The sequence below is a fragment of the Symphalangus syndactylus genome, chromosome 16, assembly GCF_028878055.3.
Source record: "Symphalangus syndactylus isolate Jambi chromosome 16, NHGRI_mSymSyn1-v2.1_pri, whole genome shotgun sequence".
Taxonomy (NCBI): domain Eukaryota; kingdom Metazoa; phylum Chordata; class Mammalia; order Primates; family Hylobatidae; genus Symphalangus; species Symphalangus syndactylus.
The window spans coordinates 65,991,581-66,014,896 of NC_072438.2; the positions used below are offsets into that span (position 1 = coordinate 65,991,581).

The following is a 23,316-nucleotide window of genomic DNA, read 5'->3' on the forward strand; positions in this document are numbered from 1 at the left end:
CATCTCAGGTATTCTATTGTAGCAACAGAAAATAGACTAGGACAATATGTACTGTCACATACATCACTCGACTTCATTCTTAAAACAGCCCACATTTCACCTCAATTTTGCAGAAGACGCTAAAGCTGAGTCATGACATGCCCAATATCTTGACATTTCTATAAGGCCAAGACAGGACATTGAACCCATGCCTTCTGTCTCCCAATCTAACTTTCTTTCTGTTCTATTATATTCTCTATCGTCTTACTTTCACAGAATATCTGACTGTGCTAAAGGTACTTTAAATTGTGTTGTCCTATGTCTGCTTCATTTGTATTTTGCTTAAATCTCATACCTGTAGTAAAGGAGCCTTTGGGAACTGTGGTTTTTTTATTATTTTGTTAATTAGAAATATAAGACAGAGGATTATCTTCCTCAACTTTAAAAGTTAGAACTGGACTAGGTAATGTCTAGCACTGTTTTAATTCCAGCATTCTGAAATCTGTTATTACATTAGATCAAACTTCATTTTTTTAGTCTTCCAAAAACACAATAATTACAAGTAATGGTGTTCATGCCAAATTCATTAGAGTTTGAAAACAGGGCTATATTTCAGCTCTTTGGAGGCCAAAAATGAACTTTGATATTTTTGCAAGTGTGAAAATTATTTCAGCTGTGCCAAATCAACTCAAAACATCTGAATGGTCTGCCTCCAAGTAACATAAAATTTTCTCTTTTATGCTTTGAATTTTATTCTAGAGAAACTCTATTCCCCTAGATATTGTATTAAGAGGCTGAAAAGTTGCAGGGAACCTTGGTGGAGTGATATATGCTGGGTAGGCTGAAAGCCAAACTATTGTTCTTGCTATTTCTCAATAGAGAAGAGAAAAGTATTTGCTAACTATCCCTGGAATCTCTGTCAATTAGCTTGGAATTTAAGGGATTTTCCTGATGTGCTTTGTGGAGGTCATTAAATGTTTGGATTCCAGGTGAATGTCTGGAACTCTGCAGTAGAAGATAAGTTGGCCCAGACGACCAGCTTAGTGGAGGATCCTACTTTATTGTAATCAGTGATCTGATGAGTCTTTGTAAGGCAGCCATCTTCCCCAAGCTCAGCCCTGTCAACCACCATGGATGACACAGAAACGGTTTAAGATCTGTCTACATAAATATCTTGAGAGTAACTTTTTCAAAATGCAGTCCTGCAATCCGGGTTCTTAGGCCTGAATCCAAGGAAGGAACATTTCTGTGAGTGATGGTAGTAATCTATACATTTTAATGACTGTCCTGGTGATCCTTATGTGTGATGTAAACTGACAACCCTAGCCACACAGTTTTCTAAAAACCCAAAATTTACATACACATGGAAAACAGTATTATCACAACATAATTCTATATCTTATGGAGTCACAAATAGCAAAGCAGCAGCCAGATGGCCAGCTTCTGTGGAGTTGCTGGAGAGGTGGCTAGAAGACCTCTTAGGATCCCAACACCTGCTAGAACCTATGAGACAAGATGCATCAAGGAGGCAAAGAATAATGTGGACAGAAAAGTGAGAGATAGGTGCTGTTTGGATAGTGGGAGAGAAATTCATGGATGCAACAGAACTCATGCTTGACCTTGAGAGAAAGAGAGAATATGGAAAGCTAACATTTTGTTGAGAAGATACTCAGCCGTTTTTCAAATGTTAAATATCTTATAGGCTAAGGCAGATATATTGAGGCATTCAGTTAAGTAGCTGCTTTCATGGACCTTGGCAGGTGGGGTGGAAAAGGAGGGCAGGGAATTTGGAAACAAATGGTTTTCCCTTATGGTAAAATGTAGGTAACAAACAAGACCCCCAGAAACACTAATATGATCTCAAACAAGAGCCAAGTCACTCAGGGTTTCAAGTTCAGAAGTGAGTGAGAACACTGGATAATGAAAAAGTGCGGGAGACCAGGGGAAATTGAGCTGAACTTTGAGGAGTAGGAGGAAGGTTCATAAAATAAACAGGAAAGAGAATGAAATAAGAGGGTTTGCTCTCCAGCAAAGGTCAGGCGAGGAGGGAAGGGTCCTGAGCGGCGTGAGATTCTTTTTTCACAGTTGACTCTGAGTTAGAATTCTGGGTTTCTACCATCTTACACACCAAACACCACCTTCCAGAAATCATTGCCCCACTTGCTCTGGGCTCAGTGGGCAGAGCAGTGTTGTGTTCTATGGAGAGTCAAGCCTTGCTGTCTCGGAGGTGATAGCAACCCCAGCTTCAGTTTACAGATCCAGCTTTGGGGATGAGTGGGTCTGACACAGAGCCGCCCATAGCCTGCTTGGAAGATTCCTTTCCTGACTTCTAATTACCAGTTCATTTATCGTTTATCTCTGGCTCTTAGTTTGCAACAGGGAGCCAAAATGTTAATGAACACAAAAGGTTAAGCCATTGCTTGAGCCCTTCATTCTGCAGATAGGGGAAGAGGAGGAAGAAGGTAATGCGATCTCTGCTAGCCTTTGTTTATAGGAAGCGCCTTACACTCACTGAGTTCACAGCCTAACTGTAAAAGATGTGAAGGGTGTGATTATCAGGCTGGCAGTAAATGGGAACACACTGTGGCTTTGTTTGGGCCTGTGGGGAGTTTTTGGTAAATTTTTGGCTTTCAACCCCCCTATAAAAATATTTGGGGATTCAATAATGCTGACTCAACATTTCTCACTTGGAGCCTATACTTTCTCTCCCTTTAATATAGAAGTGGTGGTGTTTTTTTCCCTCCTTGGCCACAGACAGTTTCTCAGTAGCCCTTGCTGACCCAGTGGGCCCACTCCTACTAACTTTACACAAACCAGATGGTGTCCAAACAAACCACCTCTATTTCACTCAGGCTAGGCCTCCCTCCTGAAAATGAAAGGAAGTCAGGGAACATTGGTTCCTGGAAGCTCACAGGGATTCCCCTAAGCCAGTAGGACCTGTTTATTTTATTTATTTATTTATTACTAAAAAAGGGATACTGCTCCCATTCAGAGGCTCACAAATTCATTTAAGTCAATAGAGTTAAGCAGGGCTTGAAGTGAGTAACAGCAAGGCTGGAAGCCTCTGCACGTGGCAGGTTGGGGCTGGAGAGGTCACCTGTGTAAATCAGTAGCGACAATCTAGACCAGGCTTACCCTCAGACTCGGGGTGAAACCAGGGATTACTTCTCTCAAGTTTCTAGTCGCAAGAATTTTTTCCAAGGCAGGTATTTAATGTCTCTTATTTAGATTTAGCTGAGACCTGGCTCTGGCTAGCACCAATTTTGATCCTTGTCCCCAGGTTCAAGGCCAGCTTGAGGGAATTACTGCCTTTAGTAGATGCAGATTTCCCTCCCTCGCCTGTCTCCAGAGCCCAGGCCTGTGGTTTGGACCAAGTCGTCACCTAGCTCCACATAAAATGCACATTAAGGAAAATGTGTCATTTAGAGTAGATCCTGTGAAAAGTCCATGGGCTTGGGAAATGTGGCTTTGAGTTTCCCCTATTGCTAACCCAGCTGGGCTACCATTATTACCTACTAGATAAGTTCACATGCCATTCTGCTCTCTTAATTTTTGTTTGCTTCTTGTTTAAGGTCAATTTGAAAAATGTGTAATAAGTGACTATAATATGCAAGATGTTAAACGCTGACTATAAGCCCTTAATTTGTATTTCACATAATTTTCAAGGAACTTCACCACCCGTGGTCTCATTTGATTTTCACACCATTGCTGAGCAGGTAGTAATAGGCTCATTTTACAATGACCTCCTGGAAGCAGGTGATGGATCTCTGAAGTCACAAAACCAGTAAAAGATTGTGGTCTGGCTGAGAAAGAATTGCTTTACAAAATCACAAAATGCTCATCATGTAAGAAAGAGACCTTAACAGTCAACTAATTCAGTCATCTCACAGATCCAGCCCTCTCCTTTGTAGATCAGGAAACCAAGGTTCAGAGAGGGAAAGCGACTTGCCTGGAGTCACACAGTTACTGTGCTCTGGTCATTCAATCCTCTGAATTGTTCTTTCTCCTTTCCTGATTGTAGACCCAGGGTCCCAGTCTTTGGAAATTGGCTGAGGATGCTTGTTGCCCCAGCTTTAGGCTGATTATGGACCCAGCCCTGAATCCTCGAATGGATTCCGGGGTTCCCCTGGAAGTTAGAACTCTTGTTTATCCCCGGAGGATGGATGACATCTCACAGAGGGCAGAAAGTGCTAGATCCTCACCCCCAGTTCTGCTCATGGCTACTAAGGTAGTCCTGCACACTCTTAGGGGATCTCACCAACCAATCACAAATTCCAAAGGCTTCCTGGGTGGTTTTAGGGCTTATGGATATGCCCCCAAACCTCACAAACCCCTGGATCTATGGCTCAAATACTCAAGGCAGGAATAGATATACAATCCACTCTTTTTTTGCATTGCCAGAGACACCCTCTACCCCCATACACACACATACATACACACACACACACACACACACACACACGCCTGTTTTAAAAATGGCAGGAGAGGGAATAAATAAAGACCTATATAGTTACACAAATATGAGAGGAAAGATCCATGTTCCATAAGCCTAGCTGGAGTCCGAAGAGTTGATACTAATGACAGCTACCATTAATGTTCGTTATGCACTAAATACCACTATTACACCTGCTTTACAGATAAGGAAATTGGGTCTCAGAGATGTTAAATGACTTGCCTGTGATGACACAACTAGAAAGGGGCAGAACATCCCAATGTAGGCTGATGCCTGAACCAGGGCATTTAACCTGCATGCTGTCCTCCCTCTGCAGACACAATGGCAATGAATGGGCCACACCAAATCTGCAGTGAATATGCGGCAAGAGACCTGAGCCAAGTAACCCCAGCACAGTCTGAGATGTGCAAGGCAGAAGCAAATTTAAGGAGAATGAAAGGGAAAGCAAGGCCCAAATAAAATCCGAATGAACAGGAAGCACGATGCAAAAGCAAACTTGGAAAAAGGCAAGGTGAGAGGGGAACACTTTGGAAGAAGGTGAGACCAAAAGAAAACCGCAGGAGAAATGTCCTCTGCAGCCCAAACTGGCCTCATCCAATAGCTCTGGAACAAGTTTTTATCTTGGTAAGTCATAGCTGGCTGCAGCCAACTGTTTGCATAGTGTGTGGATTGAGACGTTTTATTGCTTTATGAATGCAATAAAACAAATGTGATTAAAGGCAACGATAACACTTGCATCCTGGTGAAGAAGATAGGAATGCTGCTGCCAGGGCTTTATCTGGAACAGAGTGTTTTAATCAGAGAAGAGAAACCTGTTTCCCATCCTTGTGTTGGGGAGACAATACAGGAATGGATGGACGATAAAAATTTTTAAAGAGTCAAGATCTAAAAAAAAGATGGTGAAGGTGTTGGGATGGGGGTAAGAGACAAAAATGGGGAGATATTAACAGCTCAAAATATAAGCAGGATATGCTTGGCCTTTTAGAAGAAACTGACATGGCATCTGAAGCACGTAGGGGAATGAGATGGAAGAAATCTTGACCATGTTATGACGACAATGCTTCCAAAAGGGATTAGAGTAGAATGTTTCTTTGCCAGCAGAGGAAAATTATGGTGCAAGGAAATGTAAAGAATTCAGAAATTCAAAGCAAGATAACGGCAAGGGCCCACTGTGGGAAGGAGAGGAGAAGCAAGATATTTTGGGAATTTGCATTCACAGATAAGGGGAATCATGAGTTCCAGTAACTGTGCTGGGTGCTTGGGCCTAGAAGAGGGATTGGGCGTGGGTAACACTGCAAAAGTGAGTCAGATAAATGTCTTCCATCTTCGTTAAAGATGTTATACTCCAGTGAGGGAGAGAGTGATAGCAACACCACTCTTTATTGTAAGATACAGAGTTGCATAAACCTAAAATGTACTCATGAAAATAGGAGTTTGGATTTTATTTTATTTTATTTATTTGTTTATGTATGTATTTGTTTATTTATTATTATTATTATTATTTTTGAGACGGAGTCTCACTCTGTCACCCAGGTTAGAGTGCACTGGTGTGATCTCGGCTCATTACAACCACCGCCTCCCAGGTTCAAGCGATTCTCATGCCTCAGCCTCCAGAGTAGCTGGGACTTCAGGCATGCACCACCATACCCAACTAATTTTTGTATTTTCAGTAAAGATGGGGTTTCATCATGTTGGCCAGGCTGGTCTCAAACTCCTGACCTTAAGTGATCCACCTGCCTTGGCCTCCCAAAATGCTGGGATTATAGGCATGAGCCATCGCACCCAGCCTGAGTCTGGATTTTAAATAGAGGAGTGATGGGATTTGCATCATGCTGGGGGAATATGGGGAGTGTCAAGGAAGATTTCAGAGAGGAGGTGGTTTTTGGCCAGATCTTGAAGGAAGAACTGAGGAAGGAATTCAAGGCTTCCTAAAGTGCCTTCTTAGCAAAGTGCATGAATGCAGGACAGCTGGGGGCGTTTTGGTTGAGGTGACAATGTGAAAATCTGGAATGGCTGCATCCAAGGCTATTTGGAAGTTATGAGGGAAACAAAATGATGTGGCATTATAGAAGCCACACTGGGAAATCTGGATTTTATTTTATAGGCTAGCGTTTCTCGACCAATTTTCTGACTCCGTACCATTGATATGCACAATACAACAGTCTCAGCTCTCAACAGACACAGGCCCTGCTGAGGGTCTTATCAGAACTGTGGAGTGCTGGATCTTTAGGAGGCAAAAGGATGGGATCAGAGCTAGTAGATAAATTACCGGAATGGAGACTGAAGTCAGGAAAACCAGTGTGGAAGCAATTCAATTTGTCCAGGTAGAGATGATAAAGGACTGAACTCACCATGAATGTGGAGCGGTAGAAATGACTGGGCTTTATTCGTTTTTGCCTTTATTGAACACTCACAGTGGGCCATGCACTGTGTTTGTTATTGGAGATACAAAAATTTAAGCTCATAACCTACCACCGATGGCTTCCTATAGATGAACCAAGTAAGCCAATACTGACATAATTTGGATTTGTGTTCCCACCCAGATCTCATGTTGAATTGTAATCCTCAATGTTGGAGGAGGGCCTGATGGGAGGTGAGTAGACCATGGGGGCAGAATTTCCCCTTGTGATAGTGAGTTCTCATGAGATCTGATTGTTTAAAAGTGTGTAGCACCAGGCCGGGCATGGTGGCTCACGCCTGTAATCCCAGCACTTTGGGAGGCCAAGGCAGGCAGATCACTTGAGGTGGGGAGTTTGAGACAAGGCTGACCAACATGGAGAAACCCCATCTCTACTAAAAAAAAAAGGCAAAATTAGCTGGGTGTGGTGGCACATGCCTGTAATCCCAGCTACTTGGGAGGCTGAGGCAGGAGAATCACTTGAATCCAGGAGGCGGAGGTTGCAGTGAGCCGAGATTGCACCATTGCACTCCAGCCTGGACAACAAGAGCGAAACTCCGTCTCAAAAACAAACAAACAAAAATGTGTAGCACCCCCCACCCCCAACTTCTCTCTTCCTCCTGCTCCAGCCATGCAAAACATGCCTACTTCCCCTTCACCTTCTGCCAAGTTTATAAGTTTTCTGAGCTCTCGCCAGCCATGCTTGCTGTAGAGCCTGTGGAATCATGAGCCAATTCAACTTATTTTTATTATAAATCACCCAGTTTCAGGTATTTATAGCAGTGCAAGGACAAACTAACACAAATACTAAACATAGGGGCCATGACAGCAGCAACAGAGAGACCCTCAGGAGCACCAAGAAGAAATGTTTAACTACATAAGGTTTCAAGGAAATAGGTTAGTTAGGTTGAGGCTTAAAGATAAATAGGCACTACTTAGATGGAAAGGGGAAGAGAGGGAGTGGAAGAATAGGAGAGCATGTGCAAAGACATAGCAGCATGAAGTGGCATATGAAATAAGAGGAAGAGCAAATCTTCAGGTGGAAAATTGAACATAGCTTCCATATGTTGAGCCAGGCCCTTTATTAGCAATTTGACATGTGTTACTGCATAGGATCTTTGGGGCATACGTAGTGTGGACTAGAGACACAGTTGCCAAAGCTTGGATGATGACTGCCCTATCAGGAGGTTGGACTTTATATGGAAAAGCTATGTAACTCAGATACGTGATTTTAGAAAGATTATTCCGGCAGCAATGTAAAGAATAGATGGAAAGGGCACAATTTAGGAAGCTGGAAAATAAGTTAGGCAATAATGAGATAATAATGAGATAACAGACATGGCAAAGGGGGATGTATAAGTCTGTTCTCACACTGGTATAAAGAACTACCTGAGACTGGGAAATTTATAAAGAAAAGGGGTTTAATTGATCCACGGTTCCACATGCTGTACAGGAGGCACGGCTAGGGAGGCCCCAGGAAACTTACAATCATGGCAGAAGGGTGAAGGGGAAGGAAGCACATCTTCACATGGTGGCAGGAGAGAGAGACAGTTAAGGGGGAAGTGGCACATACTTTGAAACAACCAGATCTCATGAGAACTCACTATCATGAGAACAACAAGAAAGAAATCCACCCCCATGATTCAATCACCTCCCACCAGGTTCCTCCACCAACATTGGGGATTACACTTCAACATGACATTTGGGTGGGGACACAGAGCCAAATCATATCAGGGAACATGTATGAGAAAGCATGAATGGGAGGCAGTCAGCATGAAAAGTGATTGGTCAGACTTGAAAGAAGAGGAAGTAATCCACAAGGAGCCCAGTTTCTGATTTAATGACTGTGGTTGGTAATGATGTACTTCACAGAGCTAGAGGATGAGGCAGGGGAGGAAGGTGGAAGGTCAGAAATGGGATGTGATGGGTTCTATTTGTACCTATTGAGGAGAAATGGTCTGGGAGTGGATTCTAGTAAACAGTTAGATGCAATATCCTAGAGCTAAGAAGAGAAGCCCTGGCTAAAGGTCTGTGATTGGGAGGCATCATCCTATGTTGGTGGTCGAAGCCAAGAGGGTAGATGAGATCACTCAGCATCATGTGAAAGGAGAAGCGGGCCACAGACAAAGACCTGGGCAATGATAATATTTCAAGAATGGGCTGAGGGACAGGTGACCTTGCAGGAGACCAGGAAGGAGTGATTTGTAAGGGAGGAGGGAAACCAGGAGAGGGAGCTGCCTAGAAAATGAAGGGGGCCTCAATAAGCAGGGAGTGGTCAACATTGCCTGGATTACACCAGAAGCTGGAGACAAACAAAAGAAAGGGCTGAGTCAAGACCTCTAGCCTGTGAAACAGTAGACACCTGAAGCTAAAAGTGAAGCACACACATGTATCGTGAATGCTGGGGGTAGGAAAAAATAAAAATAAGAATGAGAAATAAAAAATAAAATGAGAAAGAAAAGGAAGGCAAGTTTACTGGTCTGGAAAATAAGGCTCTATGAGACAGGTAGAGGGAAATTCTGTAAAAACAGGACAATACTCTAAAAGAAATACATAAAATACATAAAAGATATTCATATTCCTTTCCTTGGGGAAGTAGGGGTTGGGCAGGAGGTGGAGGAAGGAAGAATGGAGCAAGAGGAACCATCTAATTGTAGAGAAAATGGTACACTAGCATAATTGATGGGAATTTGGGAAGCTGATGCTTAGAAGAAAGAATGTTATGTAACTAATGGGAATGAAAAGGGCTAAGACCACATAAACATGGAAGTATTTTTAATAAATATTTTAAAATCCATACAATGCCATCTCAGAAAAAAAAATGGGTGTATGTAGTTTTTAAGAATAAACAATAGGCTGGATGTGGTGGCTCACACCTGTGCTCCCAGCACTTTGGGAGGCTGAAGTGGGAGGATCACTTGAGGCCAGGAGTTCAAGACCAGCCTGGCCAACATGATGAAACCCCGTTGCTACTAAAAACACAAAAATTAGCCTGGGGTGGTGGCGCATGCCAGTAATCCCAGCTACTCGGGAGGCTGAGGCACGAGAATTGCTTGAACCCGGGAGGCGGAGGTTGCAGTGAGCCAAGATTGCGCCACTGCACTCCAGCCTGGGTGACAGAGTGAGACTCTGTCTCAAAAAATAAATAGATAAAATAAACAGTGGCTACCAACATCACAAAAAGAAACAACAATGATGTGCCTCCTGAAGAAAACACACAACACCATCAACACCGTCTACAAAGTATTTACAACAAAAAAAATGGAACCGGAATTAGATCATGCATACCTCTAGATCCATCTTCAGTTTACAGGAAATAGGAGACAGAGAAACAACTTTTACAACATTATGGAAATGAGATTAGCAAAATCCAGACAGTGGGAAATTCTGCAGGATAAATAACATGGTGTCTTCAAGTCATAAATTAAAAAGACAAAAGAAAAGAGGAAGGGAATTATAGATTACTAGACTTCACACAGCAACAAAATGGAATGAGTGAAATTTTTGGGTTCTGATTGCAACAAAGTAGCTATGGAAATAATTTCATGAAATAATTGGGGGAAATTTGAGCATTACTTGTGTATTTTGTAACATTAAATAATTATTTCAAATTTTTTCAGATGTAATTTTTTAGAATGCTTATCCTTTAAAGATATATACTGAAATATTTGTGGATGAAATGATATAATAGCTGAGGTTTGCTTCAAAATAATTCAGTGAGGCTAGGACAGTCAGTGAGATTGACTGTGAATGGATAATTGTTGAAACTGGTTGTTAGGTTCATAAGGATTCATGATACTGCTGTATTTTGTGTGTGTTTGAAAATTACCATAATTAAAGATTTTTTAAATTCAAAGAATAAATGTGAGCATGCCCATAAAATCCTTTGAGTGCTGTGAAAGGACTTGTAGAAGCATAAAGTGTTAACATTTCAAAATTGTTATTATTTCCTCTTGATGTGGAATCTCTTCTGGTTTTAAGTGTTCCTTAAAAATTGGTAAAGAGCTTCCACCAATTCTTAAAAGATAAGTATTGGCTGGGCATGGTGGCTCATGCCTGTAATCCCAGCACTTTGGGAAGCAGAGGCGGGCAGATCATGAGGTTAGGAGTTCGAGACCAGCCTGGCCAATATGGTGAAACCCCATCTTTACTAACAAATACAGAAATTAGCCAGGGGTGGTGGTGTGTGCCTGTAGTCCCAGCTACTCAGGAGGCTGAGGCAGGAGAATCGCTTGAACCTGGGAGGCGGAGGTTCAGTGAGCTAAGATCGGGCCACTGCCCTCCAGCCTGGGTGACAGAGTGAGACTATGTCTCAAAAAAAAAAAAAAAAAAAAAAGTTAAGTATTGCTGCTGGCTACTGTCACACAACGAAGCATGGTTGGTATGTGCACGAATGTGTGTGTAGTGTGTTGGGGGGACAGGGTAGGGGGAACGTGCTTTAATATGGTTGTTTTTGGCATTGCTTTTGTCCAGTTAATCCAAATGGACTGTGCTGGCCCAGTCTTCTGAGAGATGGCAGAAAGGGGCAGAACAGGAGAAGCCCACGATGGAGGTCAGATTGACACATTTAGGAAAGGAAAGTTTTGACGGTCTGCATTTCAACAGAGCCTCAACCAAAAAGACAGCTACTGTAAGGCTAGCTAGACTCTAGAGGGCAGAGGTGAATTCAGAATTGAGGAATTTCTGGAGAATAGGAAGCAGTTCCTATGTAGGCAAATTGGAGTCACCAGCTAGAGGCTCAGAAAATGCTGCAAACAATACAGTTTCAGAAAGGAAAGTCAAGAGGGTAAACCCACAGTACAACAAAGAACATCCCCAAGATGAGAAGGTGGGTCCCAATAACAGATCCAATAGGCTCACCACCAACAATTCAAGAGAAGAGATGAAGAGCAATACCTGGAGTAGAACAGGGGAAAAGTTCCAAGGCATCACGCTGATTGTTTGTTGGGAGGAGAGTCTAAGAGTTTGACATTGTGTAGAAAGCCCCAAATGTCCAAGGGAACATTTTCAAAATTCCCCAAGAAGACAATGTTTTATAAAAGAATAGAGTCTAGTGATCCGTATAGCCACAGTAGGAAGCTGGGAGAGTTACAACCAACTTTGAGGAGCCTAGCAAGAATTGTGACACCGATGGGTAAAAACTCTATCTCTCCTCATTCTTCCCTCCTTTCATTTCCCTTCTCCTTGCTGCATCTTCGTGAAACAGCACGGTTATGGCAAAGGAGCTATCCTGTACCAACACGGAAGGAGACAGTGGAAAAGGACCCCACAGAAATGGAGGGAATGATATTGACACAAAAATGGCAACAAGATCTAACTCCAGCATCAAACTGAAGTAACAGCAGCTGCAGCAACTAAGGTAAGCCACCAGGAGTTGGAGTTGGGATAACCAAAGGTGGCTTATAGCCGGGGAACTTAAAAACCACCATAGAGAATTCAAGAACAATGTTGGCATCCCAAGGGAAAGGAGAGACTTAGGGAACATGGCAGTTAGAACCCCTTATGTGAAAGCAAACAAGGAGAGCTACTGATACTGATTGGTACTTGTTTTCCCTGAATATTCTCTCACAAACTGCATGGCCAAGGGGGTCTTGGAGTACATTTTAGTCACTAATTCTTTGATACACGGTTATGATTTTGGATCCCATTTTCTAGCCTAAGTTAGAAGATCAAGATTCATCTTTCCTTCTAGGTACTTTGTTCACAAAGAGGATAGGTAGGCTGCAATCAGGTGAACAGTGGTGTCTTGGACCAATAATCTCTGAATTCGAACCACTAGGCTGGGAGTGGTGGTTCATGCCTGTAATCCTAGCACTTTGGGAGGCTGAGATGGGTTCGAGGGTTGAGAGGGTTGAGGCCAGGAGATTGAGACCAACCATGCCAACAGAGTAAAACCCCATCTCTACTAAAAAATTTTAAAAATTAGCCAGGCATGCTGCTACATGTTTCTAATCCGAACTACTCAGGAAGCTGAGGCATGAGAATCACTTAAACCCAGGAGATGGAGGTTGCAGTGAGCCGAGATTGCACCACTACACTCCAGCCTAGGCCACAGAGCAAGACTCCATCCCCCCCAAAAAAGAACCACTAGACTTCTCATGAGAACAAATGGCTTTTTAAAAACTTAGGTTAATAAAAAAAAAAATTTAAAAAAACTAGGTAAGAGAAGTTTTTTAAAAAATAGCTAAATAACCATTAAGGCACATTCTGAGGCAATACATAATTGTAAGAGAATTTAATAAATAAGCATCTATTTATGAGTTTAGTTTCCAAAGCAAACTTGTCTGAACAGACACAGGAGGCCTTGTATTTCTTTTATATGTACTATCTCCATCCTTTTCTCAGTACAAAATTTGTTCATCTCCAATTCTGTACATCAAACTGTTTGGTGGTGGTTCTTCCTTGCCATACAGTGCCACTAGCCTTTTGTAAGTTCTGGAGATCCTCACTTTCCTCCACTTCTTCCATAAGTAGTCAATTGAAACTTCTCTGACCTTTCAAAATGTGAGATTTTTCCTGTATTTATCCATTTAATGTTTCTACAACAGAATACCCAAGGCTGGATAATTTATGAAGAAAATAGGTGTACTTAGCTCCTAGTTCTGCAGGCGGGGAAATACAAGAAGGATGACACCAGTATCTCCTTAACTTCTGGTGAGGGTTTTTGTGTTGGGTCAAAATATGGTGGAAGGCCAAAGGAGAAGCCAACAAGTGCCAAGAGGCAAAACCCAAGGGGCACCTTGGCTTTATGACAACCCGATGTCTTGGAAACATTCCCACAAGAGCTCATTCAGTCTCACAAGAGGGAGAACTTACTGCCACCAGAATGGTTCCAAGCCATTCGTGAGGGATCTGCCCCATGACCCAAACACCTCCTACTAGGCCTCACCTCCCAGCACCACCATATTGAAGATCAAATTTCAACAAGAGTTTCAGTGGAAACAAACTCAAACCATAGCAGTTCCCCACTGGGAGAGCTTGTTCTTTACTTTCTTTTGATGATAGATCAATGGACTGAAATTGCAGAAAACGTTTTGTTTAGACTTTTTTCAAGACTTCCTGACCCTGAGGTATATGAACTGGGATGCATCGCCAAAAACATTTTGCTGTTCTTTTTGCTTTAAGATATTAAGTGCTTTTTACAATGTAGGTTTATAACATCTTCTCATATATACCCTGCTTGAAAGTTAAAGACAGGGGATGAGTTAGGAAAAAATATTTCTCTTGCTCCTTAGACTGTCTATTCTCTAACATCTGCAGTCCATCAGAATGCAATGTTAAATGGCACAGGAGAGCTCAGAGCTGCATAAAGTACAAGGAGCTATCAGCCAGCAGAACAACTGCTGGGAGGACAGCTTTTTGCACTTCTCCTTGTCATCTTTTCTTGAACCCAGTGTCAAGATTATTCCAAGTCACTTTAAAAAATATGGGCCAAGATTATGGCAGCCTTGGAAGACCTTATTTTGGACTTTAGCCTCCTGATATTTGATTACTCAATTCATCTAGACCAGTCCAAAAGATTTCACGGGCACCTTAGCCAACCAACTTCAGGTCTTTACTGCACAGTTCAGTAAGGACCCCTAGGTCCACTCCAGGTAGGGTGGTGGGAAAAAAAAAGATTCTATAGTTGCCCCATACTGATCCAAGGCTTAGGCCAGATCTCAGATGAATATGGACCACAAGACCATGACCACACCTCACTGCTGCCCATCTCAACTGGCCTAAAGGACACGTGTAGGCTTTTACTCTGTAATGTACAGCATTATTTGAATTTATCATCTGGCCAAAATGTAGGCATATACTGAAAATTAATGTGAGCCCTTCATCACAATTGAGCTAATATCAACACAGTCATGCAGAAGAAAAAGAAAGAAAATGCACTCTAAGAAACAGAGGGACCCTGTCCAAAGTTTGGTTCTGCCCCCTCTCAGGTGTGTGATCCTGAGCAGGTTACTCTAAGCAAGAAACCTACCTGCCATGAGGATACCTGAGATAATGCAGGTGACACATCTGGTTTGTAGTAGGTATGCTCATCAACTTTAACTATGACTAATATCATTGCGCAAAACAAGCCTTACATGGTTTTATAGTACATGCAAATGAGCTTCCAGGGAGCATGTTTCTCCAAGCCAATTTTTATTTTTTCCCTTCATCATCCAACTTTCCATCCTTTCCCACCCTTTTCTCATTATTACCAATTAGACACAGTTTTCAGCAACAATTTCTTAGCATGTGCTTCCTCCCTTGAATAAAATTACAAACTAAGACCTGCCTAAGGTGACCTCTCTGTCCCTAGTTCACCTTCATAAGATTGTTTCCAAATAGCTCTAAGCTAGACTCTCAGAACAGAGAGCCATCTACAGAGAGAGCAAATACCAGCTTAGCTGTAGATTTCCCCAGGAAAGCTGAAGGAGGGGTAGAAGATAGTAGAAGATGTTAAACAGGCAGTGAGGAGACTTGGGGGCCAGAGTCCTAGATCTACACTTAGTAGTTGTGTGACCCTGTGCACACTCACCTCCTTTTATTCCCTGGTAAATTGGAGCTAACAAAGCCTGCTTTGCTTACCTCCTGTGGCCTCTCTCATGGGGTTATTAAAAGGATCTCACATAACAGACTTGCTCCAAATGTAGTAGGGATAGCAATTTGTATGATGTGAGATGATTTTGCACAATCCGTGACCAGTTTTTATCTACTTTTTAATTATATATAAAATGATTTGTTTGTTCTTATGTGTATTAGGAAAAAATATAACTAGCACATAAAACTCATGATTTTATAGATATGATTGCTCAAAAAGAGGCGTAAGTAAAAATCATGGAACAGCTATATATGTACGTGTGTTTGTGTGTGTGTGTGTTTGTGTATAATGTACAATTGTGACAAAAAAGGAAGGCAGTGTCCTCATAAAATATGGAACTCTGCAATAACAGAATAAATAAGACAGTTGTCTGAAGACTTTATGGAGCTAAACAAAAGCATCATTATTACTCCTTTGTAGGCCCTGAGTTTCCTCATCTACAGAATTCAACAAATGCTTAATGACATTTTCTACATACCAGACACTTTTCTGAATTCTGAGGATACAACAGTAGGCAAGATAGACAAAGTTCTTCCCTCTAGGAGCTTACATTTAGGTAGAGAAGCATTAAAACCCACAAAATAATTGCGCAGATCCAACCCGACGATGTACAAAGAAAGCTTTTGAAAGTTATCAAGACTATATCAATGTCTGGTACTGTTGCAGTGAGATGCCAGACGCAGAAATGAGAACTTGATTTGAGAATATCTAAAAAATGTCTGGCAGGAGGCAGAGAAATGCACTAGTGTGGGCAAATACAAATTGTTTTTGTTTCTGTTGGGTTTTCCTTTGGGATAAATTCCTGGAAATTTTTTTAAACTTTTGCACAGTTAAAGACTTATTCCAAATAACTCCATTTGGAGATATGTACTCTTCAGAGGTAATGGGAAATGTGAATCGAATGAGCATCATATTAGAATCATGCATTATAATCTTCAAATAGTTAATATGGCTTGAATTAATCTAACCATAGAATTACTATTCTAAATCAAATGTTCTGAAATCGAAATATGTGAAGTCTAATTTGTTTTCCATCATTCCCTAATTTTTAAGTTCTTTCCAAAAGAATTAGCAAATTTCCCTGGACTCATTTTCTCTTTTTAAATCCCCAAAGTCATTTATTTCTTAACTAGTTTGGTTGCATTATAACTGCATTTGTTGGATTCTTACAGCTCGAAAGTTGGCTATTTGACAACATATAAAGGGCCAGCTAATTCTACTTGGGAAATTACTGCCTCAGTGAACTTACTAAATAACACCCTAGTGAATTGAAAGAGTTAAAACAAGTTTCTAAACAGCCTCATTTCCAATCAGGGAATAGCTTATGCGCTGGGAGCTTGTGTCAAAACATAAAGAGTTATGAATTCATAACAAAATAACTGTCCAACAAAGAAGAAAACCAGCAGATGATATATGGACAGAATGTCATGTCCTGGAGCCAAAATGTAAAATGGAAGATGTATTCACCAGGCCTACAGATGAGGCAAGTCTATATAACTTGAGCTTTCAGTCCCTCTGCAAGTGAACAACTGAAGATAATGATCCGGCATCCCTGTGCTGATTGCATCACGAGCTTGCTTGTGTTCTGATGTTTAGCATTGTTACTGGGAGGATGGTACCACTATTTTGCCAAATAACCCAAGTTTAAATATTCATTTTATGTCATAGGTTCTTGCCAATGTGCATAGCAGTTTTTTAAATTGTACTTTTGTTTATAGGCTTAGTCTCAAAAACAAAAAAGCTTAAGGTTTCCTATTTTGATTAAAGTAGAAAACATATGAAGATATTTGTTCAATCTGGCTACCTGGTATGGCATGCAAGGTTTGTACATTTTAAATGTGGGATAGGAACATAAAATGACATTTTAAAAGTAATCTCCCAGAACTTAGAAACCCTAAGGAATTTTGTCTGTTTTCAGCACATTCTCGTTGGGAGGTCATATACTGACTCTAGTTGTCTTGTTTTTCCTCTAAACATTTGGAACTCCTCTCACAGAATTGTCTTCAGAGCCTGCAGAGCATTTTTTTGAAAGTCCTACTCTGTGCCAAGTCTTCATCCTTTGGGGTGGGATGGGGGATGGGATTCAGTGGAAGAGAGTGAATTTAATGATTTCTGGAAAGAGCCAAAAGTCATCCAGAGGCCAAGCTGGTCAATGGCGTGAGTATAACCATTTGGGGTTAAAAAAAAAAAAAAAAAAGAAAGAAAACAAAAAGACTGTCTATAAAGCGTGGAGCCTGGACCTGTCGTCCAGCCTGTGAACTGATGATTTGAAGGCAGTCCTCCAAGAGGCGTTCCCAAGCAGTTTGGCCCATGACTGTCATTCTCTGAATAAATGTATAGAATCTTCAGAAGTGGCTACTTTTGAAGTAGTATTTCAAACACTCAGTTTTATATGATCCAGAGTTTGGTTCACAAAAACATCATCATCATACATAGAGAAGAGTCATCATTTGCTGTGGATCTGGAATCAAAATAAAGACTGTTTGGTAAACACATTTTCTTGATAACACAGAGAAAAGAAAATAATTTGTTATGAATGTCTTCATTGTTCTTCCCCTCCCCACCCCAAGCTTGGTTAGGATTCAACCATTGTTTATGAATCTACAGTATATGCCCTAATATAAGGCAATGTCAAATATGAGACACTCGCATTGCCCAAGTAAATGCTCCCCTTCCCCTCATCAAAAATTCTAGCAACATAGCTAAAAATCATGAATCATCTGCTTAAAAATAGTTAATGTATTAATTTAGTTACATACGTATTATAAATCATTTTATAAATACTTATAAAATTGATGTGTTAATATCATTTATATAAGCATAGTATCTTTTTATTTTTTGAGACAGGGTCTCACTCTGTCATCCAAGCTAAAGTGCAGTGGCATGATCATGGCTCACTATAGCCTCAACCACCCCAGGCTCAGGTGATCCTCCCACCTCAGCCTCCCACATAGCTGGGACTATAGGTGTACACCACCATGCCCAGCTAATTTGTACATTTTTTGTTGAGATGGAGTCTCACCATGTTGCCCAGGCTGGTCTCAAACTCCTGGGCTCGAGAGAACTACCCACCTTGGCCTCCCAAAGTGCTGGCATTACAGGCATAAGCCCCCATGCCCAGTCCCATTTTATATATTATCTTATAGTTCACATAAAGATATCTTGTAATTGACATATTTTTCCTCCATCATATCTCAATTTTATCCCAAGCCACAGCATAGTATCAGGACAGTTTTCTCTCATTCTTCCTGAAGTTGTGTATTCTCAATGTTTACTATGCAATCACTTACTGTAATACCCCAGAAAAGTGATATTTAAAAGGATCACTCACATTAACACCCATTCTTGAAAATGTAAGGCCATTCACCCAAATGATAGAATAATTAAATATTTATTAAAGTTCACAAATTCTACTTATAGACATCCGAATCTAGCATTAATTCAGGGTGTTTCAGGATAATGTGTCTTCCCTGAAAAGAACTTTGTTATTCAAAATTAAATAGTAAAGAAAACATCCTATGATTGGTACCAATGAAAATAAAGTGGTTCCTTCTTTCCAAGAAGAGATTTTGGGACATCAGTACCTGGTATTTGAGTGTACGTAGAGTTACAGATTTGCTCTGTCACCCTAAAAAAGATTGAACATCTTTTTTTTTTTTTTTAAGACAGGATCTCACTGTGTCACCCAGGCTGGAGTGCCGTGGCATGATCTCAGCTCGTTGCAACCTCCACCTCCCAGGCTCTGGCAATCCTCCCACCAATTGAACATGTTTCTGTATTTTCATTTCTGTTGAAAGGGCTAAAACAGATAGCCAACAGAAGTCAGAGTTCACAGGAAGAATTGTGATTAGAAAGTCAGTGCTGAATGGACACTGGTCACTCAGAAGGAGGGAGGGTAGAAAGAGGGCTAGGAATAAAAAACTACATATTGGGCTGGGTGCAGTGGCTCATGCCTGTAATCTCACCACTTTGGAAGGCCGAGGCAGGTGGATCACGAGGTCAGGAGATCAAAACCATTTTGGCCAACATGGTGAAACCACGGCTCTACTACAAATACAGAAATTAGCTGGGCGTGGTGGCGCACGCCTGTAATTGCAGCTACTCAGGAGGCTGAGGCAGGAGAATCGCTTGAACCAGAGAGTCGGAGGTTGCAGTAAGCCGAGATGGCACCACTACACTCCAGCCTGGTGACAGAACGAGACTCGGTCTCAAAAAAAAAAAAAAACACAAACAAAAAACCTACATATTGGGTACAATGTACGCTACTCAGTTGAGGAGTGCACTAAAATCTCCGGCTTCATCACCATACAATTCATCCATGTTACCAAAAATCAGTTGTACCCCCGAAGGCTATTGAAATAAAAAATATGTATAAAATAGGTAGGTATAGATAGATGATAGATAGATGATAGATAGATAGATGATAGATAAGTAGACAGACAGCCAGACAAAGACAGTACTATAAACAGAGAACAGAATAGGTTTGTTTTCTTTCGGCATACAATAGGGAAAAAAACAAAACATAGTACAATTGTTTGCCCCTAGAGATGGGAATCAGCATCTCTATGCACTGGATTACAAAGCAAGTACCAAAAAGCTCTGCATTTGTGTGTATGGAAAAAATAATAGAAAATAGCTGAAGGAGAGAGGGAGCAGAGAAGTAAGCCAAAAGGACAAGAATCTATTAACATTTAGTTAAATAACAACGCCCCTTACACCAGGACATCATCGAGATTTTGGCTTTGGGTTTTTAAAAGATTTTCAGCTTTGGGATTCTTATAAACTATCCTGTTTTGATGCCAACCCTCATATAAACTGTTACTATTTTTATCATGGCTGAAGCCAATATTCTTATCCTGACTGGGTCGCCAGACACTGTATGGCCTTGGTGGCTGTTCTCATGTATTCAAAACTGTTCATGGTGTTGACTCCTTTAGAGGGACAGCAGTGTTCCATCTCATGTCGGGCTCCCTGCTGTTGGCAGCAGCTTGCTGGCCTCTACATTAGATTTTGGAGACAAAGAAATAAAGGCATTCTTCTGGAGAATGGGTGAAGAGCCTTGGTTATAAACTTCTCTCCTTCACCTGCTTTGCAGGGCCTCAAAATTACAGCCTTCAAAGTGCCATCCATAGCCTGCCGACTGGTTTAGTAAGCTGAATGAATCAGAGTTCTGCAGAGAAAACAGATTCAATAGAACCAATATACAAAGAGACTCACTGGAAGCTATTGGAACAAAATTATGGAGGCTGAAAAGTTCCGTGATCTGCTGTCTGCAAGCTGGAGACCCAGGAGAGCCGGTGGTGTAGTTCAGAAGCCTGAGAGCCAGAAAGCTAATGGTGTAGCTTCCAGTCTGCATCTAAGGCCGGAGATCCAAGACGGCTGGGGGCCAGAGCAGATCGATATCCCAGCTCATACAGTCAAGCAGATAGCAAATTTAATCTTCTTCTGTCTTTTTGTTCTATACTCACTGCATTGGATGATGCCTGCCACCCGCCCCCTGCCCCAAATTAGAGAGGACCATTTGCTTTACTCAGTCCACCAACTTAAATGCACATCTCTTCTGGAAACTCCCTCACAGATGCACCCATAAATAATGGTTAACCACCTATTTGGGTATCTTTGACCCAATCAAGTTGACAAACAAAATTAACCATCACATATACCCTGATCCATAATCATTTGCGCTGTGATTTCCTCTTCGCAACTCTGTAGGCACTTTTCCTTATAATCTCTGACAAGCATTGGCATGATTTGGAAACAGCATTATAGCCTTTAAAAAGAGCGGATGTGGATAAATAGCCTTTTCTATTTCCTGTATTGTTTTTTCCTTTCACAGCACTCCATTGGCCAGAAATTTTGACAGCTACATGGGTTTAAACATGTTATGAATAAAAATTCCTTTTAGTCCCAGAAAAATGAGTTTGTATGTATCTTCTTGAGCCTGAGGAGGTGATGAGGGGTAGTGGAAAAAGCTGGATGAGGAGTGAGTTGAGCTGTGGTCTTGTTTCAATCCCCACCCCGCCATCTCTGGACTGTAGGCAAGTCCCAGACTCCCTCCTGTCATCCTACCCCGCATTCATGGAATAAGAATGAACTCTTTCACCTCTCAGATTTTGTCAGGGTCTAGCATTCTTTGTTTACATGTAATAATGGCTGCTGGATACTGAGCACTTATCTGAACCAGACACTTTGTGGGGACCTACAAGGGTCACCCTTTTAATTTACCCATCAGATCTGGAAGGTGAGGGCATTATTTACCAGTAAAGAAACTAAGGCTTAACAAGTTAAGCAACTGTCCTAAGGAAGACACCTTCTCTTTGACTGGATCCTAATGAATGGGCTAATTCATTTCTGAAGAAGTGGAACAGAGGTTTCAGAACAGAGACAGAGATCAGCTGGAAGGGTTTCTCAACAAACCTTTTGTTTCTTTTCCTTCCTTTGCTTTATCTTTCTTAGCCCTCAGGTGGGCAGAATTGAGTCAACTCTTCTTTTCATGACTCATTAGCGACACTCGTCTATGTAAAGCCCCTCATATTATTTTCATATTTTTCCTCTTCATCCCCTGTATCACACCCCCCCCGCTATGTGCACTGCTATGTGTATTTAATCTAGGTCTTTGCAATCCACTTTCCCTGTATTTATTTAGACAAATATGCCCTTGAAAAATAATGTTATTTAGTGTCAGTGGTTTTGATTTACATAAATGCTATGCAGCTTCTAATCTCATCCTTTTATTCTTTTTGCACTCAACACTATATTTTGAGATCCCATCCGTGTTGTTCTGTGTAAATAAATCTTGTTCATTATGTGTGATGAACTCATAGTATTCCATACATCATATCACATATTTTCCTTATCAATTTCCCTCATCAACAGTCATGTAGATTGCCTTCAGATCATTGTTACCACAAACAGTCTGGGATGTGCATCTTCTGATATGTCTTTGTACCCACTGATATTGAATTAATTTGAATTGTATGCCCAGGAATTGGATTGTTGGCTCGCAGTGTGTATGCAGTCATAATTTCACCAGGTTTTGCCAGGTTGCTTTCTAGAAAGGCTGCACCTCTTTAAGCTTCCCCCAGTCATGTATGAGGTTTACAACTCCCTATATCCTCACTAGCACTTGTTATGGTCTGACTTTCTAATTTTTACCAATCTCTACATTTTAAATGGTGTATCATTTTTTATTTCATTTGTATTTATCTGATTGCCAGTGAGGTAGAACATTCTTCATATAATTTTTAGCCATGTGGTTTTCCTCCTTTGATTGGCCTAGCCATACCTTTGCCCGTATTTTTATTCTTGCTGTTTCCTAACTTTGCTGGTTTGCAGAATTATGACTTTCTAATTTGCCTGATTACCTCATAGGGTGAATTTTTCTCCCCAAATTCCTGCTTTGAACTTCACTTTCAATATTGACTTAACTGCACTAACAAATGTTTCTTATATTTTAACTATATACTTTATATAGACATAAATTTTAAAACAATTATTTTTTCTGCTGTAGTTGTCAATAGCTTCTTTTAGTCTGCTATTTCTGTTTTATTGATAAAAATTTCCTTCATTTGTAATATATCCTAATATCTAATATATCTTCTTTTTTGGTTTTGCTTTAACTCTTTGAAAATATTTCTTTTTTCCATATAAATTTCAGAATCGGTTTTGCATGTTAAAAATCCTTCTGGGATTTTAATTGTAATTACATTGAATTTAGAGATTAAGAAAAATTAATTACAAGGTTAAAGCAAGCTCTTAATATGGTATTTAGAGTTCCATTTATTTAGGTTTTCTGGTATGTGCTTTCATAATTTTAAATTTTTTCTCTGTAAACATCCTGTGTTTTCTTTGTTTAATGTCTACATACTTTATAGTTTTTGTTGCTACTATGAATGGTATCTTGTATTG

At 40.8% G+C, this 23,316-nt stretch overlaps 1 long non-coding RNA gene across 1 annotated transcript in view; it reads left to right on the top strand.

Moving 5' to 3' along the window:
* Positions 1 to 22,843, top strand: part of LOC129464693 (uncharacterized) — a 51,698-nt gene extending 28,855 nt beyond the window's left edge. The window contains exons 2-3 of the long non-coding RNA XR_008651671.2: positions 12,037 to 12,189; positions 20,504 to 22,843. This is a non-coding gene — a long non-coding RNA (uncharacterized lncRNA). The remainder of the gene's footprint in view (positions 1 to 12,036; positions 12,190 to 20,503) is intronic.
* Positions 22,844 to 23,316: the final 473 nt, after the last annotated feature.